At 38.8% G+C, this 25,811-nt stretch overlaps 1 pseudogene across 1 annotated transcript; it reads right to left on the bottom strand.

The window, feature by feature from the left end:
- Positions 1 to 582: 582 nt before the first annotated feature.
- On the bottom strand, positions 583 to 10,836 carry LOC134480678 (large ribosomal subunit protein eL8-like; annotated as a pseudogene). Its single transcript, XR_015631375.1, has 4 exons — positions 10,046 to 10,836; positions 9,628 to 9,831; positions 8,378 to 8,447; positions 583 to 790 (listed from the first exon to the last, which is right to left on the bottom strand). The product of XR_015631375.1 is annotated as a large ribosomal subunit protein eL8-like (transcript).
- Positions 10,837 to 25,811: the final 14,975 nt, after the last annotated feature.

The following is a 25,811-nucleotide window of genomic DNA, read 5'->3' as shown; positions in this document are numbered from 1 at the left end:
TCGGAACAGAACAACACAGGGCAGAGAAAGGTGAAGACCCTCTGGGTTTTTGTGCTTTAAGTGCATCATTGAAGCTACAAGATGATCATTAAATTCTGAAGTTTTTAGTCATGCTGTAAATCTACCATCCGTACTCCTTAGCACACTTCTTTCAGAAAATCAGATGCTTACCTTTAGGTAATTGATGATTTGTATCCTGTTCAGCATCACTAGAGTAACAATGATGGAGGAAAATACTTAGATTATAAAATTGTGACGAGTTTTAACTAGGGAAGCTGATTTATTTCCACAGACAGGGAACGTTCTGCAGACAGGGAAAGAAGCCCACAGAAGTTGGATGCTGATTCAAGGTCACACAATTAGTTAATGATACAGGTGGGTCCTCTGTCTCCGCAAACAGTGCTCAGTACTATCCATAGAAGAGAGTCTATAAACACTGTCCTGTGCTAAATGGAGGTCTACCTTCTAGAGAGATCCCGTCTGTTCCAACTGTCCTGACACCCCACAGTTTATTTAGATTACATGATTTGGCCTCATATTTCTTCGGGAGCTAGCGAGGTAAGGATCACCCTATTAGAGCGCTTAATTCCGAGCTAATGATCCTTCTTTCCGTCTGAAGTCTTCATGTTCCGGCTTTTTCAAAGGGAACTTGGTGTTGCTTGTCCTTTTCTGCCTGCCGCATGATGTGCACATCAGTGCCTCCTGCAGCCTTCCACTTTTTAATTGCCTCTCCTTCCTAATGAAGGCTGTATCAGCTCCAGTGCTAATTGAACTTCGTCCTTCATTCAGACTGTGTTATTAAACAAATAGTCACAGTGTTTGGTCTCACTTTAATGGGAGCATTGATGTTTGCTTAACATCAAAAACTTATTAGCAATCCATTGCAAAGGCAATTAATGGAGAACATGTGGGTAAGGAAATTGAACTAGTCTGCCGCACAGGACAAAGAACAGCGGAGGCACCCTGGCTTTCCATGGTTTAACCATCTGTATCCCGGAAGTCACAAGCTGATTGTTAAATTCTGGACATTTCATGCAAATCAATGGAGTTATCATTTGTGCGAAGTTCCACGTATGTGTCTGAGAAAGCTCTAGGACAAACAGACTTCCCTCTTTCTCCCTTGCCTCTAATCACCCACTTCCTGTCTCTTGAAATCATGTTTCCTGAGCCTGTTAGCTAATGAACTTCTATTTGCCATCACACACAACATTGACAGGTTCAAAACCAAGATACCATGTCATTTATAGTATCACAGTCAGAGGTAAGTGAAGACCAGAGTTTGTCTGTGGGGCAGCTGAGGGCACTTGTTACTCTTGCAGAAGACCCATGCTTGGTCCCCAGCACCTACATGGTAGCTTACAACACCATGTGACTCCAGTTCCAGGAGATCTGAGACTGCTTCCTGAACCCCACAGGCATTAGACTCATAGGGTGCACCTAGATACACTCAGGCACGCACATATTAAAAATTGTCTGTCTTGTGTTCTTCTGTGTTCCATTATAATACAGATATCTGTTGGAATAAAATTGGTATTGATTAATAGTTTATTTTTAATTGGTAATTTGTCCTGCAAATGTGTTTAACGCTGTACTGAGACACGCCCACCATATTGAATAATGAAGACTTATCCCCTGGTATGGACTGGGTAGAGTTTATTTAACCATTTGTTACAAGATTTTAGACAGTTGCCTCTGATTTAACTGCTTGCATAGCCCCAAGTGGGCATTGGTATTTGGTGAGTAGCAGGAATACTAGGAAAGTGAGTTAACAAATGTCTCTATTGTAAAGCAGTCGCCCCCCCTCAGTTTTGTGAGCATACGCCATGCTTGCTGTTACTAGAGTAAGGCATGAAAATCTCTGCAACGACTCTTTTTTTTTCTGAAGGTCACATTTATTTGTTGTATTTATAATTATGTCAATAAAATGAAAAATGACAAAAAAAACAAGAAATGCTCGTTATAGAAATGGCTAGAGTTCTTCTACTTTTGAACTCGTGAGAAAAATGATACCTGAGCCCAAAGGACAAACCAATTGTAAAAATATGAACCTCAAGGTATTTGCCAAATGAGTAATGAATAACAGAGTAAATTCTTCCTCCTCTTTCTCTTCTTTCTCCTCTCCTTCTGCCTCTTTCTCATCTCCTTCTTTTTCTTCCACCTATGTTAGATATATATGAGAGAACATCCAATACTGGGTTACTTCATTTGCTCCAGAGATTGGAATGTGACTGGAAACGCCCATCCATGAGTCATGCCTGGCTAGTCCACGCATGGCTAGGCAATGTTTAGTGACTAGGTGGTGTGGCTGCCTAGCAGGAAGCCTTTTTGAAAGCGCTATTGTTGGGAGAAAGTGTATGTATATATTCTCTGGTTTGCTTAGGATTATAGTGCATAAACTGTTAGTAATAGGTTTAAAGGATTAGCATGGGCCAGCTTTCCATGTGATTGCTCTTTATATAAAAAAGTTAAATGCTACTTCTAATGCTATCATAAAAGTAAGGCTGGAGGATTATCGATTTTTGGAGGCTTTTACGAGATAGTTTGATAAGCGACTCTCAAGTTTGTAGCACTTGGCCCCGGTTTGTTGTTTACCTTGCTCAGGCAATTTGGTGTAATTAATTTTAATAGCTGTATTTACTTTTAGAGTTTGTGCCACTGTGGAGAGATATTTCTAGTCCAGAACTCAAATTTCTCTTTGGATTAAAAAAAATCACACAATTATTTCAAATGAGAATCTTGTTTGTAAAAATTAATTGAAGAGCACGAATGCAAAATCTTTAACATGTTTACAAGGTTGTGAAGTAGGAATGTAGGATAGGGTCCTTTAAAAAGAATGAAAGCAACTGAAGGAGATGATGAAATTTACCTACGCATTTTAGTAAAGAATAAACAAAAATTGTATAAGTGAAGGTTTAACAGTGCTATGTTTCCATAATGTTGTGAGTTGATATTTCTTTAACTAAAAATTTGCCTGAAAAAAGTCATTGATCATGTTTCATGGAATCATTCATACTACTTTTTAGTTGTCTAAAAGTGAAGGGGAGACAGTGGGACCATAAAAAGGACAAGTTCCTTAGCAATGAGGAATGGCCATCCTCTGGTTCTTTGTATTCCTCCTGTTTATTTCCACATGCTTTCTAGTGGCTGTACTTCAGGGGAAGATATGTGAGAAGGTCAGCATGTGAGAGTTATTCTACACAAGGTAGGTCAGTACTCTATTCTAATCCTATAACTAGGGCATATATATATATATATATATACATAACTAAACATAAAATGGATCATAGGATTCAATTTTCATATACAAAATATTTTTCATAACCATTCTGAAATGGATTTAATTAGAAGTCATGTTGTTGGGGAAATTACAAATGGAAAGCACATAGAGACAAGTGGATGGTGTATGCCTGTAACCCCAGCATTTGGGAAACTGAGTCAAGTGGGCCTGGAGTTCAAGATCAGCCTGGACTACATGGCTAGAACTTGTCTCCAAAAATGGGAGGTAAGAATAATCAGTACTTTATTTAGAGATATTATCAAAATGTGGTTTTATTTTGTCTAGTGTTTTTATTCTCCATTTTCAGTTATATATATAATATATAATATATGTGTGTGTATTGTATACTTATATATTTTTGCTGTTATAATAAACAACATTGTGATGAAACCATTTGTTTATTCGTTTTTGTATATGGTTTTATTTCCTTAGTTTTAATTCAAATTACTTATAATTTCTCTGAAATTAAGAAGTTACTATGAGGCCGAGGGAGGAATTAGTGCTATTGAACGTGCTCTTTAAAACAACCATGCTGTTGAAGAACCCTCCCTGCTTCCTCTACTGGTTCCCTTTTTTCATGGAGATGGTTCAGGAAGGTCTGTATAGATTATCATTCTGATGCCCTTGTTGACATTAAGGTCTACAGGAAGAAAAGTCTGAAAAAGCTTGCCCATAAGGTACTCCTAAAAGTGTGTCGAAAATGAATGATTGTCTTAAGATTATTATGTGGTATAAATATTCTGATCTATAAGTTTGATTTTTTTCATTCAGGGAAATTATGAGTCAGTGTATCCAGAGAATTCTTTCTTTAAAGGGGAAGACAGGTTCAATAATGGAGACTCACAAATGGAAGAATAAAAGAAATACATAGTTTTGCTTTTGCAAACATACTGAAGTGGAAAATAGAAAAGCCAAAATCAACAATAGCGACAACAACAAAAAAATACCACATCCATTTGGACTAAAATACGTGTATATATAACACAACTTTCCAAGCATAAAACGAAAAGTCTAGCCAAGGGAATGAAAGAAATACTTTTTAAAAAACTGCTGAAATAGGCCTGTTGTTGAAATAGTTTTATTTCCCCTTTAGAAGATCTATTTACTGCAATTCTGGGAGCAAGAGGGACGATTTTGAATAAAGAATAGAGCCATTTAAGATGTTGTTCACAGTGCCAGAATTTATGAAGACCAGTTCGAATTAAAACTAAATGTCATCCAGCAAATAGAAGCCAACAGAAATGTACATTTCATTTATTGTATTGGGAGTTGGGGAGGGCAGCAGGGATGGGCTTACACTAAACAGAACTCTTTTATATGGCATGGATTTTTATATGGACAAGGTACACTTTGCAAAATCATGCCTTCAATACTAGCTGTTCAGATTAATTCGCCACTTCCCAAAAGTTGAAATCCTATCTTTACTTTGATGCAATGCAAGGAGAAAAGATGTTCAATGCATTCATTCTTTCAACAAATTAGTACTTACCACATTTATTTTACTGAGTGTTATTCTAGCCACTTATAAGATTATTTGCAAGTCTGTAGATTCTTGTCTTTAGATGTTTCTAGAAAACAGGGGATAGATAATATATGACAAGAAAGGTACGTGCAGTTGTTAGCTTTAAATGTCAACTTGACATTATCTAGAATTACCTGAGAAAGTAGTCTCACTGAGAGATTGCCTAGATCAAATTGGCCTGTGGGCTTCTGTGTTTCAAATTGGCTTAATTGCATTAGTTAGTTATCCTGGGAACACACATCATCTACTAAGGGTGGCACCATTCCCTTGGCTTAGGTTTTGTATAGAGGGGGTTGAGCACAAGTAAGCATGAGTGCATTCAGATTCTGTCTGCTCTTGGCTGTTGATGTGGTGTGACTAGCTCTTGCTGCCTTGATTTCCCCCCAGTAATAGACTATAAGCTGGAATTCTGAGCTAAAATAAAACTTTTTCCTCAAATTAAGGGTATTTTATGGTGGCAGTAAAAATGAAACTCCAACAGATTGCCATTTCTGCTAACAGTGAAGGTGGGATGATTTGTAAATCCTGGTCTCATGGTCAGGTGAAGTTTCCATCTCACTGAGGGTTGTCCAAGACAAGGTCTTAAGTCTTCTCACTTCTCCTGCAATTTAGTTTATGATTTATTTTTAGAGGCTTTCTCTAATGATTGTCATCGACTAAAGAACTTTAAAACGTAAATAAAAATCCAGTTTGAAAAACAAAAACCCTAGAAATGCATATTTTATTAACCAGAGGTTCAGGTACATTGACATTTTCTCAGCTCTGAGAAAATCAGAAATTATTTTTTATTAGAAGAAATTGCTGTAGCTCTAGATCTTCACGACTGCTACACAGGAGGGTTCTTCCCCTACACAGGAGGGTTTTTCCCCAAAACATCAAGTAGCTGCAAGTTTTAATTTTCTTTTCAAATTTACAGGTTAAAAACATTGTTTTAGATGTTGAACAAAACTGTTTCTTACATCCCAAGGACAAATCCAGAGTCGTGAAATGAGCGTTTTGGTTTGATTTCTTCCCCTCCAGCCTGGCTCTCCAGTGAAAACCAGCCTTGTAGTATTTGATAATTAGAAGACTGGTGTTAAATATTATAATGAGTGGAAAAACCAAATTTCAGTTTTCCTCTTTTATTTCTTCATGCTTGGAAGTTACATATTCAAGTGTTTGGGGGTAAAAAAAAAACTCTTTTGTAGCCTGGTAGGTCTTTGGATAACTATCTACCTCAAGGACCAGTAAGGTGGCAGAAAGTAAAGTACTTATTCAATGTTTGTCATGTGTCAGATATTGCACTGTGGAGGGAAAGAAGAGCAAATAAAAAGCAGAAAAGAAACTGACTCTAGTGACTACCGTCCTTTAGATTAGAGTCAAAGCATGTGGGGTAGACAGTTGACACACAAACTCAGCACATGGAGGTGAGTGCTAGGAAGAAACACTGCAGAGAAGGGATAAAGAGACAGGCAGGTTGGCTGTTAGGTTTGCAAATTTTGAAAAGAGAAGGCTTGGAATGATCTTGGTGAGTTGTTAATGCATATATGGGAAATAGGTGAGGTACCATGCTATTATCTGCCACAATTGGAACAGCAAAGGCAAGCACCATGAAGCAGGGGCATGACCACTGAAGAAGTAGTAAGGCCACTGAAGATAGAAAGTAGGAAGGGGTGAGTATGGACTTAGACAAGTTGTTGTGTGTGTTGTATGTGGGCTGTGTGGGCTTTTTCAAGCCTTTACAAAGTGTCTCGTTTTAGAGGAGCCAAGTATGCAGTTATTTTAGAGCAGTGCAGCAAGGAATTTCATGCATTTATTTTCTGAAAATACACTAAAATGCAGAGAAAAATTAATTAGTAAACTCAATTGCGTTTCAATGTTCTAGGCAAGCATTGGTGGCAATGTGGGCTAGGATAGCAGCAGTAAAGGTGGTGAGATGCCATTTAATCCTGATGTTTAGAATATTGGCCAAAGGTTTCACTGTTGGGTTGGAGGACAGTAAGACAAAGAATACAGTAAGGATGAATCCAGGCTCTTGACATATGTACCTGGAATGATGCAGTTTTTATTTAGAGATGATAGGGTTTTGGGGCTGAGAGCATTAACAGCAATTTTTGGAAGAAGATGAGAAACTTGGTTTTGGACATATTTATGCATATATGTCCCTCTGGTATTGATATGCAGGCAATAAGCAGAAAGGTGGGAATGATTGAAGCAAACTGGAAGTAAAAGTTTGAGTTCAGTTTAAGCTTCATTTACTAATGTCCCTCATATTGTATGGTGGGTTGCTTCTAGTGTGTTTGTGGTACCCTAGAAGTCCCAGGTCTAAACAGCATCTCTCAAATTGTATCAGTGCTTCAATACTGGACTGCAAATATCTATCACCTCTCTCTCTCTCTCTCTCTCTCTCTCTCTCTCTCTCTCTCTAATCATTTATCTATCTATCTCTCTATCTCTCTATCTCTCTATCTCTCTATCTCTCTATCTCTCTATCTATCTATCTATCTATCTATCTATCTATCTATCTATCTATCTATCTATCTATCATCTATCTGTACCTTTCCGTCTATCATCTATCATGTCTATCTATCATCTATCTATTATCATGTATCACCTAACAATTTATATTTCTAATAATATATAAACCTCCCAAATCAACAGTGCACAACATCTAACCACATAAGTGCTTCACATCTGCATTGTGGAAGTGTATGGGTGAAGGCTAAGGGGTCTGATATTGATGGATCAGCCACAAGAAAACATTGACTCGTGTTTCTGTTTGTGTTATTTCTCTGAAAGAAGACTATTTTTGAGAAGGCTTTTGTTCCTTTTTCAAAGGATGCATCCCAGAGATGACTATGATTTTAGGCTCCATTTTGTGATAACCTGTAATATTTAGACAGGCCCATGATCTCCTTCCAAGAACATTTAGACATTTCCTAATTGCTTGCTATCTTACCCCATAAGGCAGGAAAAGTCACATTTACATTCATCTTGAGAGTCTCTCAACAGGGGGTTTGAGCAGTAGAGTGCCTGTCCAACACCTGGACAGTAGGAAGAGAAGGATTCACAGTGCGTGTAATGATGACAGCTTCATCTTCATTAACTAATATTATTGTAGCACTCCAGCATTATCCTCATAAAAACTAGAAGGCCGAATAAAAGAGGTATTTTCATTCCCTAGAGATTATAACTGATGCTTATCAACTTGATGAACAGATGGGAGAGAGAAGAGCCAAGAGGGTAAATGGAAAGGTGGGCCAAAACTGCCCTAAACATTTCTTGTTATGAAAGCAGAATTGTTTCACCAGAGGGACTGCAAAGATGTACTTAGGAATTTAGCAGAATGAGTATAGTGAGGCCTTTGCCTGAATTACTGTAAAGGCAGATTCACATTTTGTCTGTATCATTAGAAATATCAGGTAAAACTGTTGAGTTTCACATTTTTAAAAAATTACTTATTGATGGATACTGTGATACATCCTTTAGCACTTTATGGCCTCAAGGGGATAGACTGATATATAAACTAGACTACCATTTCTGTTTTCATGGAAATTTCTAGGATGGAGACTAATGATCCTTTCCATTTGGGCACCTACCTTGTTCTAGGAAGTTTTGCATATCTGCTTTGAATGTTCTCATTGGATTTCAACACTCCTACCAATTGAACTTAAACACAGCAAGAATAAGTGTTAGCATGACATAGTTGGTGCACTCGTACATAAAGAGATGGGAGAGAGAAGAGCTAAGAGGATAGATGAAGAGGTGAGCCAAAGCTGTCCTCAAGTAGAAGAGATCCACTTAGCTGTTTTGTGTCTTAAGTGTTGGCAATGAAGGGACTCCTGGGTTTGAATAATTCACACTAGTTACTTAGGACACATGTCAATATATTGCCCTTAACAATCTGGGAACCAAAATGCATATATTCAAAATTACATCACAGGTTAGAGGAATGAAAATCCTGGTAGTATATATTCTTTTCCTTCTAGATTTTGCCTTGGGCAAATAGGAGTTGGATTGCCCTAGTCTCAGATCTTCTCTTTCCTCGTCATCTATACTTAATGAACTTTGTTGGGTTGTGGAGATAAATTTTATTTTTTTAGATATTTGGAGATAATAATACAAGACTGGCCTTGGGCAAAATTGAACACTATGGTGAGTTAGGAACCTTGGAATCTCCCATCTCTGAATATTGCTCTGCCTTGTTTTTCCATGCATTTATAAAAACCCTTGCTACATTCCTTTCAAACAAATAAAAATGACTTAGATTTAACCTTGAGTCTATTTTTCACAAAGAGATTTCATGCATGGGAGAGAACAAAGGCCAGGTCTTTGAGGAACTCTGAAAACACTTTGTAAAAACAGAATCGAGAATTCTTCATTATGACAGCATGGAGTGGGGAATTCCTTGTTGGACAGAACTGGACTTTACTTCCAACCTGATCATCTATAAATTGTAGGTGCCACCCCAAACAATGTGAACACCGTGAATTCACTTTTCTTCTCTAAATAGTATTAAAAATTTGAACATATTTAAGGCATGTTTTCTGTGCTTGTTACTTGATAGATACTTAATAAACAAGAATTGTTAATATTCAACCAGCATGTCCCATGTGTATCGGCTTCTGAGGAGAGAGATCGTATCAAAATGCAAATACTGTAAATGTTAAAACCAAAAATGGAAACACCACCATTTCAGGTTGAGCCTCCAGCAACAGCACTAGTGCAATTCTTTCTCTGTTCTCTTTCACGTGTGTCCATAGTTATTGGCGAACAGGGCAGCAGCTGAAGCACTTTCCTTAGCATCCCTAGTTAGGGACCTATTCTTGTACTTATTGACTCTACCTACCCTCTTGCTCTTTGCCCTGCACTTCCAGAAATCGAACTGGCCTTGATTGTTGCCCCCTTCTGTTCCTGTGAGTTTCCTTCCGCTCCCTTTTCACATCTGTTTCTCTATGAGCTGCAGAATTGGAGCACAGCCTCCCTGAAATAGCAGCGACCTGAATCCAGCTCTCCTGGGAGCTGAGGAGAGGGGTGGATTCCAAAATTAAGTCTAAGTAGGAGCAAAGGGGAGGGAATTGTTTTATCCAAAATTATTTAACACAGAAGGAGAAAGAGTTCTCTAGAGGAGGTTGGGAAAAGGTCTGGGCAGCAGACGATGACATCTTTAGGCTGGTTGACATTTATAGTATGTATAAAAATGGGGATTTATTTTGGAACAATTTTGTAATTATATTTACGTACGGAAAACTTAGTGTACATTTAACTGAGTTTAGTGGTGAGTTCTTTAGCCTTTGCCTTTTCCAGCTTGGCAGTGAGACTTAGGTAGGACCCAGGACGTTGCCTCCCCAGTGGCAGCAGCTGATCTCATCATATCTGTCATTATAATTGGTCCTAATAGCTTCCACCAGCTTAGCCAGAGCACCCTTGTCTTCCGAGTTCACCTGTGTGAAGGTAACAGTGGTGCACGTCTTCCTGTGGACCAGGCGCCCCAGCCTGGCCTTTCCCTTGATGATGCAGCAGGGCACCCCCATCTTTTGACATAGGGCAGGCAGGAAAACCACCAGCCCAATGGGGTCTACATCATGGGCAATCACCACCAGCTGAGCCTTCTTGTTCTCCACCAAGGTGGTGACTGTATTGACCCCTGCTTGGAGGACAGGTGGTCTCTTAGTTGGGACGTCCCTTTTGCCAGCAGCTTTCTTCTCAGCATAGGCCAGCAGCCTTTGATTCTTCTCTTGCTTTGTCTCTGGCCTGTACCTGTGGGCGAGCTTAAGCAGCTGAGTCGCTGTTCGCCCGTCCAGGGCCTGAGTGAACTGGTTGATGGCAGGAGGTACTTTGAGCCGCTTATAGAGGATGGCTCTTTGCCGCTGCAGCCTGATGTAGCAGGGCCATTTGACGAAGCGTGTGAGATCTCTTTTAGGCTGGATGTTCTGCCCAATGCCGAAGTTCTTGGGCCTTTTTTTAAACAAATGACCAGCTTTTTGGCGGCTTGTTTCTTAATGATGGCGGGGCACAGAGCCACCTTCTTTCCCTTGCCCTTCTTTCCTCTGGGCATCTTACTCGGCTGGATAATAATGGCGCTATGGGATGAGGGAGCTCAAAAGGATATGTGGTAGGACCGTGGGAAGTTTTCACAGGGAACCAGAAGAGGAGTTGTAATTTGACAATGTGTCCATTTGAGATAGTAGAGACCTGACCATTGGTGTAGCTTACTGTGGTGAGAAGGTGAGCTAGCATCTCAGAGATAGGAGCAAACTTGAATTATTTGTTCAAGATTTTGGGAGTTGAAGAGAAGGAGGGAAGCCAACAGACAGAAAGCAGAAGACTTGAATATGGGGTGCAAAGGCAGGATGCTAAAGAGACAACTTTAGTTGGAGGGTAATGTGTGGTGTAGTGGTGTTGGGGGGGTGGAAAGCAAAGGAACAGAAGGGAGTGACAGTGGTCACTTCTCAGAGTTCTCTCAGAGAAGAATTAGCTCCTCTGAGGTCTTAGCCTAGGAGAAAGAACATAGATGAAGAACAGGGGGAAAGATGAAATAGTGATTAAGGTTAAGGAAAAAGAAAAAAAAACCCTCATATTAGTGTCTGAGAAACTGCTAGTTTTGTCTGGGAGCGGTTATAATTCCTCATGGGGGAGCAGCAGGTATTCATACTGGACTATGTCAGCCAGGTTCACTTTCCCCCTCCAAATGCTTATGGGCTTCAAGTGTGTTCTGACATTTAAGTTCTTACAGCTGAATTGATTATAGTATCATCGATGTGGAAACCTTGACCCGACATCATCATTATCACCTTAACTATCCAGGAACATGTTTTCGTGTTCTATCCATCTTTAGTAGTTTATGTTCGATTATATTGTAGGATAAAGGATGCTGTAAGTTTTAAGGCTTGAAGGTATCTGAGGGATCATACAACCTAACCCATTAGGTTGATTTCAACTTGTTAGCAGCCAGTAGCTTTGTGTTTTTCATGCTTTAGGGAGGACATGGCCTTCTTCATAATGACGGGATAATTCTATTTCTATAGCTCTGTCTCTAGACAGGCATGCAGAGAGCAGAGGTTTAGGAAGCCGTCGTCGTTTTTTTCTGTGGCTTCAGCATATTATTATGTTACAGGGCATAACAATATGCATCTTGGAAATATGGAGCTTCAGAAATGAATCTGTGCAATTTTAAAGTTCTTGGGAAAGTGAAACAACTACAGGGGTGTATAAGTAATGTGTTAGTCACAGGTCCAGGTAAACTCACTGGTTTATTTAACAAATAAGAAGAGATGTTTCTGTTAATTACCTTTGTTCTCTGACATTGTCATACATGCATATAAGGCACCAACGTGATTGCCTATTTCCTGCTCTCTTCCACTTCCTTCCTTTTCCTGTTTATTTACCACCCTCCTACGTATATTACGCACTTCTTTCCTGCATTCATGTTTATTTGTATTGATTGTTTGGCCTTCTGCATTTGGCCAGAGTGTGTGTGTACCCATGGGATTGGAACTATCCCTTGGAACCTGGTAGAATTACCAGTGATTATCAACCAAAAATAATGGCTCCCCTTCTCCCAGAAGTTATCATTTGCTAATCGTTCCACGAAATGGAGTAGGATCATGTGAGCTGCTTCCCATCCATGTCTGCTCTTGTAAGAACCTGTCCGTTGCTGACCCAATGCAACAAGCTACAGCTGCTGGGAGGTGATTTTATAGGCTGTGTTCTGTGTAAAGGATAAGATTCTTCTGCCATTATTTCTATCTTCCAGCTCTTGTCTTCTCTGTCTACTTTTCTGCAGTGTCTCCTTTTCTTTAGAAGTTACAGGGTGAATCATTTGTTGATTTATTGATTTATATGTTTAGACACGGGGTCTTAGTTTGTATAGCTTATGCTGGCCTTGAACTTGGGAAATTCCTTGCCTTAGATTTCCAAGTGCTAGGATTATAGATTTGGGTCACTATAGTTGGCTGCAAAAGACAAGCTTTCAAAAAAAAAAATCCATCAACAACCAACCAACAAACCAACCAACCAACCAACCAACAAACCAATTACCCAACCAGTCAAACAATCAAAGCAAAACAACAACAAAAACCCCAGATAAATTTAGTTTCTAATGTATGTGAGCAGGTGATAAAAATAGCTGTTTCAAAGATGCATGTTTATCAAAATTATGCTCTGTGCGTCACACTTTGCATGCTATCAGTGAGGTGGGACGCCCTTTGAAAAAAATGCAACCAACAGATTGGGAAAAGATCTTTACCAATCCTACAACAGATAGAGGCCTTATATCCAAAATATACAAAGAACTCAAGAAGTTAGACCGCAGGGAAACAAATAACCCTATTAAAAAATGGGGTTCAGAGCTAAACAAAGAATTCACAGCTGAGGAATGCCGAATGGCTGAGAAACACCTAAAGAAATGTTCAACATCTTTAGTCATAAGGGAAATGCAAATCAAAACAACCCTGAGATTTTACCTCACACCAGTGCGATTGGCTAAGATCAAAAACTCAGGTGACAGCAGATGCTGGCGAGAATGTGGAGAAAGAGGAACACTCCTCCATTGTTGGTGGGATTGCAGACTGGTAAAACCATTCTGGAAATCAGTCTGGAGGTTCCTCAGAAAATTGGACATTGAACTGCCTGAGGATCCAGCTATACCTCTCTTGGGCATATACCCAAAAGATGCCTCAACATATAAAAGAGACACGTGCTCCACTATGTTCATCGCAGCCTTATTTATAATAGCCAGAAACTGGAAAGAACCCAGATGCCCTTCAACAGAGGAATGGATACAGAAAATGTGGTACATCTACACAATGGAATATTACTCAGCTATCAAAAACAACGAGTTTATGAAATTCGTAGGCAAATGGTTGGAACTGGAAAATATCATCCTGAGTGAGCTAACCCAATCACAGAAAGACATACATGGTATGCACTCATTGATAAGTGGCTATTAGCCCAAATGCTTGAATTACCCTAGATCCCTAGAACAAACGAAACTCAAGACAGATGATCAAAATGTGAATGCTTCACTCCTTCTTTAAATGAGGAAAAAGAATACCCTTGGCAGGGAAGGGAGAGGCAAAGATTAAAACAGAGACTGAAGGAACACCCATTCAGAGCCTGCCCCACATGTGGCCCATACATATACAGCCACCCAATTAGACAAGATGGATGAAGCAAAGAAGTGCAGACCGACAGGAGCCGGATGTAGATCGCTCCTGAGAGACACAGCCAGAATACAGCAAATACAGAGGCGAATGCCAGCAGCAAACCACTGAACTGAGAATAGGTCCCCTATTGAAGGAATCAGAGAAAGAACTGGAAGAGCTTGAAGGGGCTCGAGACCCCAAAAGTACAACAATGTCAAGCAACCAGAGCTTCCAGGGACTAAGCCACTACCTAAAGACTATACATGGACTGACCCTGGACTCCGACCCCATAGGTAGCAATGAATATCCTAGTAAGAGCACCAGTGGAAGGGGAAGCCCTGGGTCCTGCTAAGACTGAACCCCCAGTGAACTAGTCTATGGGGGGAGGGCGGCAATGGGGGGAGGGTTGGGAGGGGAACACCCATAAGGAAGGGGAGGGGGGAGGGGGATGTTTGCCCGGAAACCGGGAAAGGGAATAACACTTGAAATGTATATAAGAAATACTCAAGTTAATAAAAAAAAATTTAAAAAAAAGTTTAGCAGACATTAAAAAAAAATGCAATCAAAATGCACAACTCTTCAATTCCTCCTAGTTCGGATGAAGGGGAAGTCAGTATGATTTGTCACAGAAGAGTTCCATTGGCCAAAAGGTTCAAGCTAGATCATGTAGGCGGGGAAAGGTTGAGATGACACAAATATGAAACTTCAGTCAGAGGTGGCCTGTGGTGTCCAACTTTAACCTCTCACTGTATAACAATTTCTGCCTCCATGCTTAGCCAGAAGTCTAAAAATCTCAAACATCTCAAATGATAATCATGAGATGTTACCCCAATACCACAGCATGCTCATCTCTGCGCACATCAGAATGTAGAGACAAGGTATTAGAAAGTTCTTGGGGAAGGTTCACTCTAGTTAGAATTGACTGATGTGGTTCCAGCTTCTGCTGCAGTCCATAGGAACCAGATGTCCTAGCTCTATACGAAGTTCATGCATGCTTCAGGGCTAAGAGACATGATTCACTTACTTATATTAAAGAGAAGCAAAGTACTTGATGATTTGAACAGAACTTCCGAATCACCAAACATCAAGAAAGCATTGTTTAAATGCTTAGTTTACACTCTGGTAGGAAAGTGCCACAAACATGTTGCTTCTAGAAGGGAGGCATGTCTGGGGGCAGCAGTAAAGACTCTAGCAACCAACGGTCTGTACACAGAGCCACAGTGAGAAACTCCCCTCCAAATTTGCTATTTACCAAAACTGTTTTGTGCTCCAAGTCATAGACAGTTCAGCCTTAACGGAGTTGCTTATGGAAGCAGGCACAGACAATGACATCTCTCAGTTGCCTCTCAGCCGGGCGAAAAGCACCCAACAAACAAACAAATAAATCCTCAAACAAAACTCAAAACCGAAATAAAAAGCCAAACCCCCAAACAACAATCCCCCACAAGAAACTTCATGGAACCGCCAAACCAAATTTCGATCGAAAAATCAGAGCAAAGAACAGAGCAATGAAAATAAAAATAAACCTTAAATAAATCAAACCCACCAACCCAGAACTTGAGCAGGTACATTCTACTTCTTAAAAAGTCAGCTTTAATCTGTATACTTTCCATGCCCACCACCATGCATTTAAGGATGCAGATGAAGTCTTCAAACTGGGTATCTCCTTTGTAACACTTTCATGGCACAAAACCCAGACAGTTATTTTGATGTAAAATCGAACCCAAGACCTTACGAATGCAAGGGAAACTCTCTGCCATTAATCTTTGTCCTCAACCTCCACTCTTATATTTAACTGAAGAGAGATTACTTTCTAAAGTATTCGGTGTTTATGAAGTGATTATCAAGTGCTAGCTTCTGACCTCCTGTTAGCTCTGAAAACATTGGGGTGAGCGGCCAACGGGCTGCAGCTAGTACCCAAGGAAGAAAAGGACATCTGGTGGTGATAAAGGAAACACCTGAACCTAGCATGGAGGGTTTTGGTTTCCTCTGACCTCCTGACCTTAGTGCCTTAGTGGAGAGCATCCACTGGGATAGGGAGCTTACTGAATTGTTTCCACTGTACCATAGGAGAACTTCAGCACAGGAAAACAGGTAGGGTCTGGAGCACACGACCCACCTTGGATTCCAGGGCAGACTTTGATGCACTGGAACCTTGGTTAGGTCTATGGGAACATGACCTGTGGTTGTACAAGCCTCAAGGCTTTTCTTCAGGTTTTGCCTCCTTATTAGTTATCAATTCTCATACAATTCTTTGAGCTGTTTCCTTCCTCACCAAATTGATGGTATGACTTAACTTCCTGTATGAAATACTGCAACGATCATAGACACACTATTTGTTCATGGAATCCACATAAGCACCTGTATCTTTTTGTGGAAATTACCAATAACTAATTATCATGTTAATCTTTACAACAGATTATATCGCTCCCACAAAAGTGAGTTTATTTGCAACAACTCGTGAAGAGCTCATACACGGGAAGTTTTTTGTTTTGAGTAAAACAATTCTTCCTGAAGATTTGAACCTCTCACATAAACATGTATTTCCCTTTGTTAGCCATAGAGGGTGATGGGGTTATATTGACATCGCTTGATGACGCCAAGGCAGGAAATGGCAAATCTAACCCCTAACCTCTCTACCCTGCACAATTTTTGTCTAATTTTATGATTTAAAACCTGTCATGGAAAGCCCCAGGGGTGACATCTTTGGGAATTGCAAAACAATTGTTTTCAAAATGAATTGTTTAGAGGCTGTCAGGTTCCTAGACACTGTGAATGTAACCTGTAATTGGAATTTTCTTCCTTTTCCTGATGTTGAGAGCAGGTAAATTAAAATCAGATGTTCATTTCTTGCTACTTAAGTCTGTAGTTTACTCATCTTGTCTCCTGAAAAATAGGTATAATTAGATCTCTTGCATAATTTACTCAGTTTTCTATAAAAAGCAGTTCACAGATTAGTTAGAAACTAGAAATGCTGACAGGAAAGACTCCCGATTACAAAATGATTGATTAATTTGTTGTGGCTGAAAAAGGATTAGTATCATGCATTCAGATTGTAGGATAGAAAGTAGGTAATGTGTCTCTGAGTGTCTAGTGTGTTAAAATCAAGGAGCAGCCAGTTCCTTTGAGTCCAATTCATTCAGTTGTGTGTTCCGTTTTGTTACTGTTTTTTAGGGGTGCTGTTCTTGGAAAGGTCACAAGAGTATTCTCACTCCACATTTAGACAGAGGTATGGGTCTGTGTTGGTGCATCACTCTGGACCAGAGCATATCTCTATTGTGTTTCTAAGGCAGCAACATCAGCACCATCTGATGTACTGGTAGAATTGATGTTGATATGGGCTAAGACTCTACAACCACTGATCTAGAGAAGCTTGTCTTACATAATTCCTCAACTTTTGTTACTTGTATCGTTCGTTCCCAGGCAGATTCACTAAGTCACAGAGTGTGGAATGCTGACCTTACAGTGGAAGTACTTCCATAAATCTTGCTTCAGCTAGGATCCTCACCAGTAGTCAATTGAAGTTTGAATGCTTTGTGTCCAACTTCGTTAAAGACTTTGTTTTTTTGTAAATATTTATTTATTTATTATGTATAAGTACACTGTAGCTGTCTTCAGACACACCAGAAGAGGGCTTCGGATCCCATTACGAATGGTTGTGGGCCACCATGTGGTTGCTGGGATTTGAACTCAGGACCTCTGGAAGAGCAGTCAGTGCACTTAACCTCTGAGCCATCTCTCCAGCCCAAGACTATTTTTTTTTAAATAAACCTATGACATATAGAGCAATATCCAGTTGTAGCCTTCACTTGATTATCAACAATGAGGTTAAGCAGCCATTTCACAGGCTTACAGATTTATTAGCTTCTCGTATTTGTACTGAAGTTAATCGCTTATTTCTATTTTATTTGGTTATTGTTCTTGATTCTCAGGAGTTTTAGAAAAAATTCCAGATACTTTGAAAAATTTATGTTTCTTTCGTTTTAAAAAATGGGAAGAAAGATACTATCTTGAAGATTCTTTTATCATGTCTATGTATTTATTTATAGTGTTTATAATATTTATAGCATGTATATTTCTTTATGTGTGTGTGTGTGTGTGTGTGTGTAAGATGCATATAGATGTATACACTCTCCGATGTACTCAGAGGTCAGAGTACATTTTTCTAGAGTCTCTTTTCTCCTTCCACCATTACATGGGTTCCAGGGATTGAACTAAGGATATCAGGTTTGCATAGGAACTACTTTTACCACAAGGGCCATCTTATTAGCCCTGTGTTATGTTTCTAATATCTTCTCAGTGCTTATAATTTTTTTATAGCTATTTCTAATGTATTACAGAAATAAGCTTATAATTTTAATGCATGTCTTCTTATTTATGTGTTTGTCTCTGTGGTGTCTTTGAAACATTCTTTATGTAGGAAACAGATGTTTTATTAGTATATGCGCGAGGCTTTGTCTTCAATATTTAAGCTTTTAATTTATATGAAAATTATTCATGTATGCAGATATCTAAGTAGATAATGTATAATAGAAGTACAACATATATATTTAAATGAAGGTTTTTCATGCAGAATAAAACAGCCATTTAAAGGGTACAGCACAGGCTTGGACAAACGCGTTCACACATAACCAACACAGTCCTCTTGTAGAGGTTTTAATCATCTTGGTAACCTCCTGTGCCTCCGTATTCAGTTGACCAACTCACCGGACCGATCCAACCCCTTTTACAAGCATAGGGTAGCTTTGTCTGCGTTCCAATTGTATCTAAATTGCTCCACTTGTGTGTTGCTTCCTGTGTGTTTTCCTTTTCCAACCATAGTCATGATGAGCTTTACATGTCTTTGGATGTTGTTTAGCAGTTGATACTCTTCATTTTTTAATGTTGCTACATTTTATTTATAGGCCCTCTGCGATATGTATCTTTGCCAGTTAGACGTTCTTCTTACTTTTGACTATAGTGGGAATGTTGAGACGAACCTATGGATTATAACCGTGTAAATAAATGTTCATTTCCTTTGTTTTTTTGGGGGGTAGTACACAGGAGTGATCACAAACATCTAATTTTGTAAAATACTACAAAATCATTCAAAAAATGGTTGTGTATTAATTTTTTCATATTTCTCCCAGCCCCATATGAAAGTCTACAATTTCCACAACCTCATTCATGATCTCATCAGCCTTACTTATTTTCAAAAAATGTGAGTAGGTCTGTAGTAATACCTCACTGTGGTTCTGTTGGCACAGAATTGATTTTTTTGTACGTGGTAGGAATTCAGCTTGATTCCTTTTCCCCCCACATGGACAGCCTGCTGTCTCAGCATCTCTTGTACACTGTATAATTTGCTCATTGATAGTCAGGCGCAGTTCTACACTGATAGTTCCTGAGACAATACTAAAACTAATTAAAACTTACGTAAAGACACACACTCTACTTTTTAAGAGCTTATAATAAAATTTTGAAGTATATCAGGCACATTTAACTCTGAACTTCAAATGAACCAACATCATTATTTCTTTGTGTAGGTGCCTGTCATACATGTTAATGTGTGTTCTGGTGTGTACTTGCCAGTGGAGATTAAAGAAAGATTCAGTTGTCACTGCTTAGTTTCCATCTACTTTATTTTTGAGACAAACTCTCTCATGGGCCTTCAGTTTACCAAGTATGTTAGGCTGGGTGTCAGTGAGCTCTGGTGATCTGTCTGTCTCTACCTGCCCAGAGCTGGGATCACAGATGCACGTTACCACAGTCAATGTTTTTACCTGGGTTCTGGATATGGGACTCCAGTTCTCATACTCGTGAAGCAAGCCCTTTACTGACTGAGCCACAACCCTAGTCCTAATCAATATTTTGATTAGCTTTCTCCAGAATTTAGATTTGTCCTAGCAAGGTTATTTCCTATCCAACCCCAATTTATTCTTTCCTTGTTCAGGGTCCTAACCTATTTCCTTAAAAATACATTCTTAATCATAAAATTTCAAATGTGTGTCTTTTTCAAAATGTGTTTTATTTGGAAAATTTGTTGATTTGTTCTTTATCTAAACTCCAGACACCTAGTTGATCTCACTGCAGACAATGCACATGGCTTTTTGTTTAAATCTATGCTTCATTTTTTTCCTAGTTAAAAAAAAAAAAACGCAAAGAAGATAATTGAAAAACAAAGGCGGGGTTGGAGATTTAGCTCAGTGGTAGAGCGCTTGCCTAGCAAGCGCAAGGCCCTGGGTTCGGTCCCCAGCTCCGAAAAAAAAAAAAAAAAAAAGAAAAAAAGAAAAAAGAAAAAAGAAAAACAAAGGAACCGGATGTAGATCTCTCCTGAGAGACACAGCCAGACTACGGCAAATACAGAGGCAAATGCCAGCAGCAAACCATTGAACTGAGAATGGGACCCCCGTTGAAGGAATCAGAGAAAGGACTGAAAGAGCTTGAAGGGGCTCGAGACCCCATATAAACAACAATGCCAAGCATCCAGAGCTTCCAGGGACTAAGCCACTACCTAAAGACTATACATGGACTGACCCTGGACTCTGACCTCATAGGTAGCAATGAATATCCTAGTAAGAGCACCAGTGGAAGGGGAAGCCCTTGGTCCTGCAAGACTGAACCCCCAGTGAAACAGGATTGTTGTAGGGAGGGCGGTAATGGGGGAAGGATGGTGAGGGGAACACCCATATAGAAGAGGAAGGGGAAGGGTTAGGGGGATGTTGGCCCGGAAACTGGGAAAGGGAATAACAATTGAAATGTAAATAAGAAATACCCAAGTTAATAAAGATAGAGGAAAAAAAGAAAAAAAATTACAGGTAAAAAAAAAAGAAAAAAAAAAGAGAAAATTATGAAGGCTAAAATTAAATATCTTCTACAGTTTTAATTTTTAGATATAACCATATAGTACATTTTTGTTTCTATTTGCTTATTAAAATGAAATGTGATGTTAGTTTTATGCATTAATCTTTAATATTTTCATTTTGGTCTCATTCCTAATAGTCTGTTCACAACAGTCAAATAGAATGTTCTAAACCAGTACTAAGACTTTTGTGCTTCTTGTTGAATTATAAGGTTAAAAATATAATAAAATGTGCTTACATTATTTAGGATACATATTTCAAAATTTATTCTTAAACTCCAAATGAAGATAAACATGTCCATAATCAAACACACATAATTATAATCATAATGTAAAATGTTTTAAAAATATTTGCGGGTTTTAATGTAACTTGAACTGTGAACCCTGTTTGCTTTTTAGATGTTCGTTTTAAGGACAGTAAATTGCACTAATGTTTGGTTTTCTAACATAAATTTTAGAGGAACCCTAGGGTGAGGTAAATCGTACATATTGAATTCATGTATTTCTATGTAACTCTGACATAATTTATATTTTCATCCTGAGGGTAGAACTTCCAGATTTATTTCTTCCTATTTAAATTCCCTAGTTAAGAGCATAGACAAAAAGATTCGAAGATGTCTAATCTCTTAAGGTTTAAAAATGCAATCAATCATTGTGTGTGTTAGATTTGTTACTTTTGTAGATTACAATCAATGGGATTTTTGCAAATGATGACAAAATTGGGTACAATGGTCTTTTGGCATTAATCGTCTTAGAAAGCCATCTGTAGCAGTTTCATATCTCCATATAATTGCCTAGAGTGGTTCATGTTTTCCAAGGAAAAATCTCTATACAAACTGTGCCTCATCTTCTGTTTTAAGCTTATCTGTTCACTGAATCTGAGATTTTTTTGAATCATTTTTTTTCAGTGATTTGGGAGTTTGCACAAGAACAGGCATAACAAAGTCAACTTTAGACAGGCTGTGTGCTGGGGAGAGGAGGCAGCATCATTCCACACCCATGCAGTGCTTTGATGATTTCTTTAGTGAAAGTGGGCATGGGAAAGGGGATTCATGTGCCCATAAATTAGTGTGTAACTTTTTCCCTTGGACATTAGACTGTTACACCAAGGAGAATGGACTGGGCAAAATGGACTCTGTCAACTGACATTTGGATACAGGACACATATGGCTATTTCCCTCTTCAAATGGTGAATGTGCACTTGTGGATGAACTCAAAGCCCATTCTGCCTTTCCAATTGTGAATGATTAGTGCCAGAGCTCAGAGCTCAGTCCTTATCTCAGATCTCCTTATTTTCTTACTATCCTTTTATTTTCTTCTATTATGGTTTTCTTCCTTTAAGTTCAATCCTCACAATCATAGTCTGCCTACACGCATACTCTTCATTGAGGTCAGAATATGGTTTATTAATCATGTGCTGGGATATTTAGGTCTATGCCCTTAGCAAACATGCTATTATTTTTCAAGCGAGTCTTTGATTTATATAAAATTCATTATTCTCTAAAACACACTGTCCATTCCCTCTGTCAATGTGAATGCATTATTTCCTGTTTTCATTACATTTTACTTGCCCATTCCTTCAGTGATAGAAACTCTGGCAGGCTTTGGAATCCTGGGATGAGAAACAGTACTTCAACCCCAGTCTTTACATGTGTCTCTGTGGAGATGATGGTGAATGGAAATTAGCACTTGCACTTCATGCTCGATAGGAGTTCAGCAACTGCTTAGGTTGCTCTTGAAACTTTAACTCTGAATGCATATACATATAAGGAACAGAATATGGACTGAACAGGTTATATTTGTATACTTACAAATATGCATCATAACAAAGGCAATTGATAAAATCGCTAAGTTTACTTGTAGATTTCTGAGTTTTACTACGGATATTTTATAGGTATTCTTAGAATATTATTATGTTTAATCTTTTGATGATCTTAAATATTATGAACGCCTTTCCTGAACCTGATAGTCGTGGTTAGGGCTTATTACACCTGATGCTGGTCCCAGAGTGATCAGTAAGGAGCTATTGTGATTTTTTTTGTGACTGTCATTGTAGAGTGTTGATAAATTTTTAACGATTGATTGTTGGATCTGAGAGCAGTAAACAGACTTAATGTGTGCCAATTTCTTGGGTGTAAATATTGACACCATATATATGAAGAAGGTCTCTAATAAAAATGTGTGTCATACTGAGCTGCTGCTTTCTGGCTCTAGCTTATCACTGCCAGAGCTGATCACTTGCAGAACAAAATGTAAGCGTCCATCTTTGCTCTAATTTGATCCTTTCACATTCACGTTTGGGTAAGATTTTGTTCCATTTAACTTAACATGTCAGCTTTATATATTGTATTACCTGGCTCCATATCTTTGATTTTTGTTTTAATAGCCCCTCCAAGACTAGGCTGGTCTTGAACTTGTGACCATCTTCTGTCAGCCGTCAAAGGACTGGAATTACAGTCAAGAGTCATCTGCCGAAGTTTTGTTGTGATCAAAAGTTCGTTATTTATCACAGTAATATAGCTCAAAATAGTTTGCTCAATAAATTAAGTTGCACTTTTCTATAAATGTGTTAGCTTTAGGCCAAATCCAGCATGAGCTATGTAATTTTTTTCATTGGATATTTTATTTATTTACATTTCAAATGCTATCCCCTTTTTTGGTTTACCTTCAGGAAACCCCCTATTCCATCCTCTCTCCCCCTGCTTCTCTGAGGGTGCTCCCCCACCCACGCACCCACTCCTGCCTCCCCGCCTTGGCATTTCCCTTCACTGTGGCATAAAGCCTTCCCTGAGCAAGGGCTATTCCTCACATTGATGTCTGACAAGGCCATCCTCTGCTACATATGTGGCTGGAGCCATGGGTCTCCCCATGTGTACTCTGGTTGGTGGTTTTTGTCCCTGGGAGCTCTGGGTAGGTCTGGTTGGTTGATATTGTTGTTCTTCCTATGGGATTGGAAATCTCTTCAGCTCCTTCAGTTTTTTTCTCTAACTCCTCCATTGGGGTCCCCATGCTCAGTCTAATGGTTGGCTGTGAGCATCTGCCTCTGTATTTGCCAGTCTCTGGCAGAGCCTCCCAGGAGAGAGCTACATTAGGCTCCTGTCAGCATGCACTTCTTGGCATTCCGCAATATTTTTTTGGGTTTTGTGTCTGTATGTAGAATGGATCCCCCAGGTGGGGCAGTCGCTGGATGGCCTTTTCTTCAGTCTCTGCTCCACACTTTGTCTCTGTATTTCCTCATGTGAGTATTTTGTTCCCATTCTAAGAAGAAGCATCCACACTTTGTTCTTCCTTCTTGAGCTCCATGTAGTCTGTGAATTGTATCTTGGGTATTCTGAGCTTTTGGGCTAATATCCACTTATCAGTGAGTGCATACCATGTGTGTGTGTGTGTGTGTGTGTGTGTGTGTGTGTGTGTGTGTGTGTGTGTGTGTTTCTTTGTGACTGGGTTACCTCACACAGGATGATATTTTCTAATTCCATCCATTTGCCTAAGAACTTCGGCCAACCTTATGTTACCAGTTGATCAGATGGTTGTTTTCTGCATGTGATTTCTTCTTATTGTTTATAAGGTTGCCCATCCACATTGCTGTACGAATCCCTTGAATCTCTCCCAGTTCTCAACACTGCCTGATGCATGGATCATTCATTTTAGAAATAAATTCTGTTAAATTAAAAAAAAATCACCTGTTTTGGATGTTTCTGAGATTTCTCAACCTTCTTTCTCTCCCTTCTTCATGCTTTCAATTCCTTTCAGTTCTTTAAGCATGCTAAGCATTCTTTATTAATTTGCATTCTAAATCTTTTAATTCTAGCTTTCGTACTTTGCAAGGAAATGCTTTCATTTAAGCCTTAACATAATTGGATCTGTTTGCTCCTCTCTTTATCTCTGTTTCTAGATAAACCAAATCAAAGCTAATACTGGAGAGGCATATACATCATAAAGTCAGAATTTAACGTGTGTGGACTCTTTTTTCTTTTCTGGTTCATGTGTATATACACACACATCATACATATGTATACATCTTTATGTATACATATATATACATCTTTATGTGAGTGTGTGTGTGTGTGTGTGTGTGTGTGTGTGTGTGTGTAGGTCAGGAGACAATCCTGAGTGTCCGTCCTTGTTTTCTAAGTTGTCTGAAGCAAGGTCTCTTGCTTACTACTGAATATGCCAGACTAGTTAGTCTGTGGGATTCCAGGGATTCTTCTGTCTCTACCTTCCATTTCACCAAAGGAGTGCTGGTACTATGGACACACACTACTATGTCTGCCTTTATGTAACTTCTGAGGATCTGAACTCAGGTTTTCATGTTAATGTGGCAAATACATTAGTCAGTAGCACAGCTATCTATCTATCTATCTATCTATCTATCTATCTATCTATCTATCTATCTATCTATCATCTATCTATCTCTGTTTATCATCTATCTATATCATCTATCTATCTCTATCTATCTATCTATCTATCTATCTATCTATCTATCTATCTATCTATCTATCTATCTATCTATCTATCATCTATCTATATCTATCTATCTATCTATCTATCTATCTATCTATCTATCTATCTATCATCTATATGTCTATCTATCTATCCATCTATATCGTTATCTATCTATCTATCTATCATCTATCTATCATCTATCTATCTATCATCTATCTATCTATCTATCTATCTATCTATCTATCTATCTATCTATCATCATCATGAACCTATTTACTTATCTCTTTGTCCACATAACTATCTAGTCTCTGTTTCTTTTTCATACATTGTTTTCTTTCTGCAATACTTCTTTCATAATTCACATGTCCAAATCAACCTCAGATCCAGTTTAAATTTTATTTCTTGCTCACTTTTCAGTGCTTAAACTTCTTTGTATTACTGTTCCCTATATTGCATGAAAATATTTATTTTAGTGATATTTATCAGTGCCTTTATTCCTTAGTTTCTCGAGGGTAGAAGATACCATTAGTCAACTAACAGCAAACAGTAGAGGGCATTGGGACATCAGAGGGATGTGTAGAATTTGCCATTGTTATGCAG

Source organism: Rattus norvegicus, chromosome 10, assembly GCF_021556685.1.
Source record: "Rattus norvegicus strain SHRSP/BbbUtx chromosome 10, alternate assembly SHRSP_T2T, whole genome shotgun sequence".
Lineage (NCBI taxonomy): Eukaryota > Metazoa > Chordata > Mammalia > Rodentia > Muridae > Rattus > Rattus norvegicus.
Note: the sequence above shows the minus strand (reverse complement) of the source record. Positions and strands in the feature narration are given on the sequence as shown.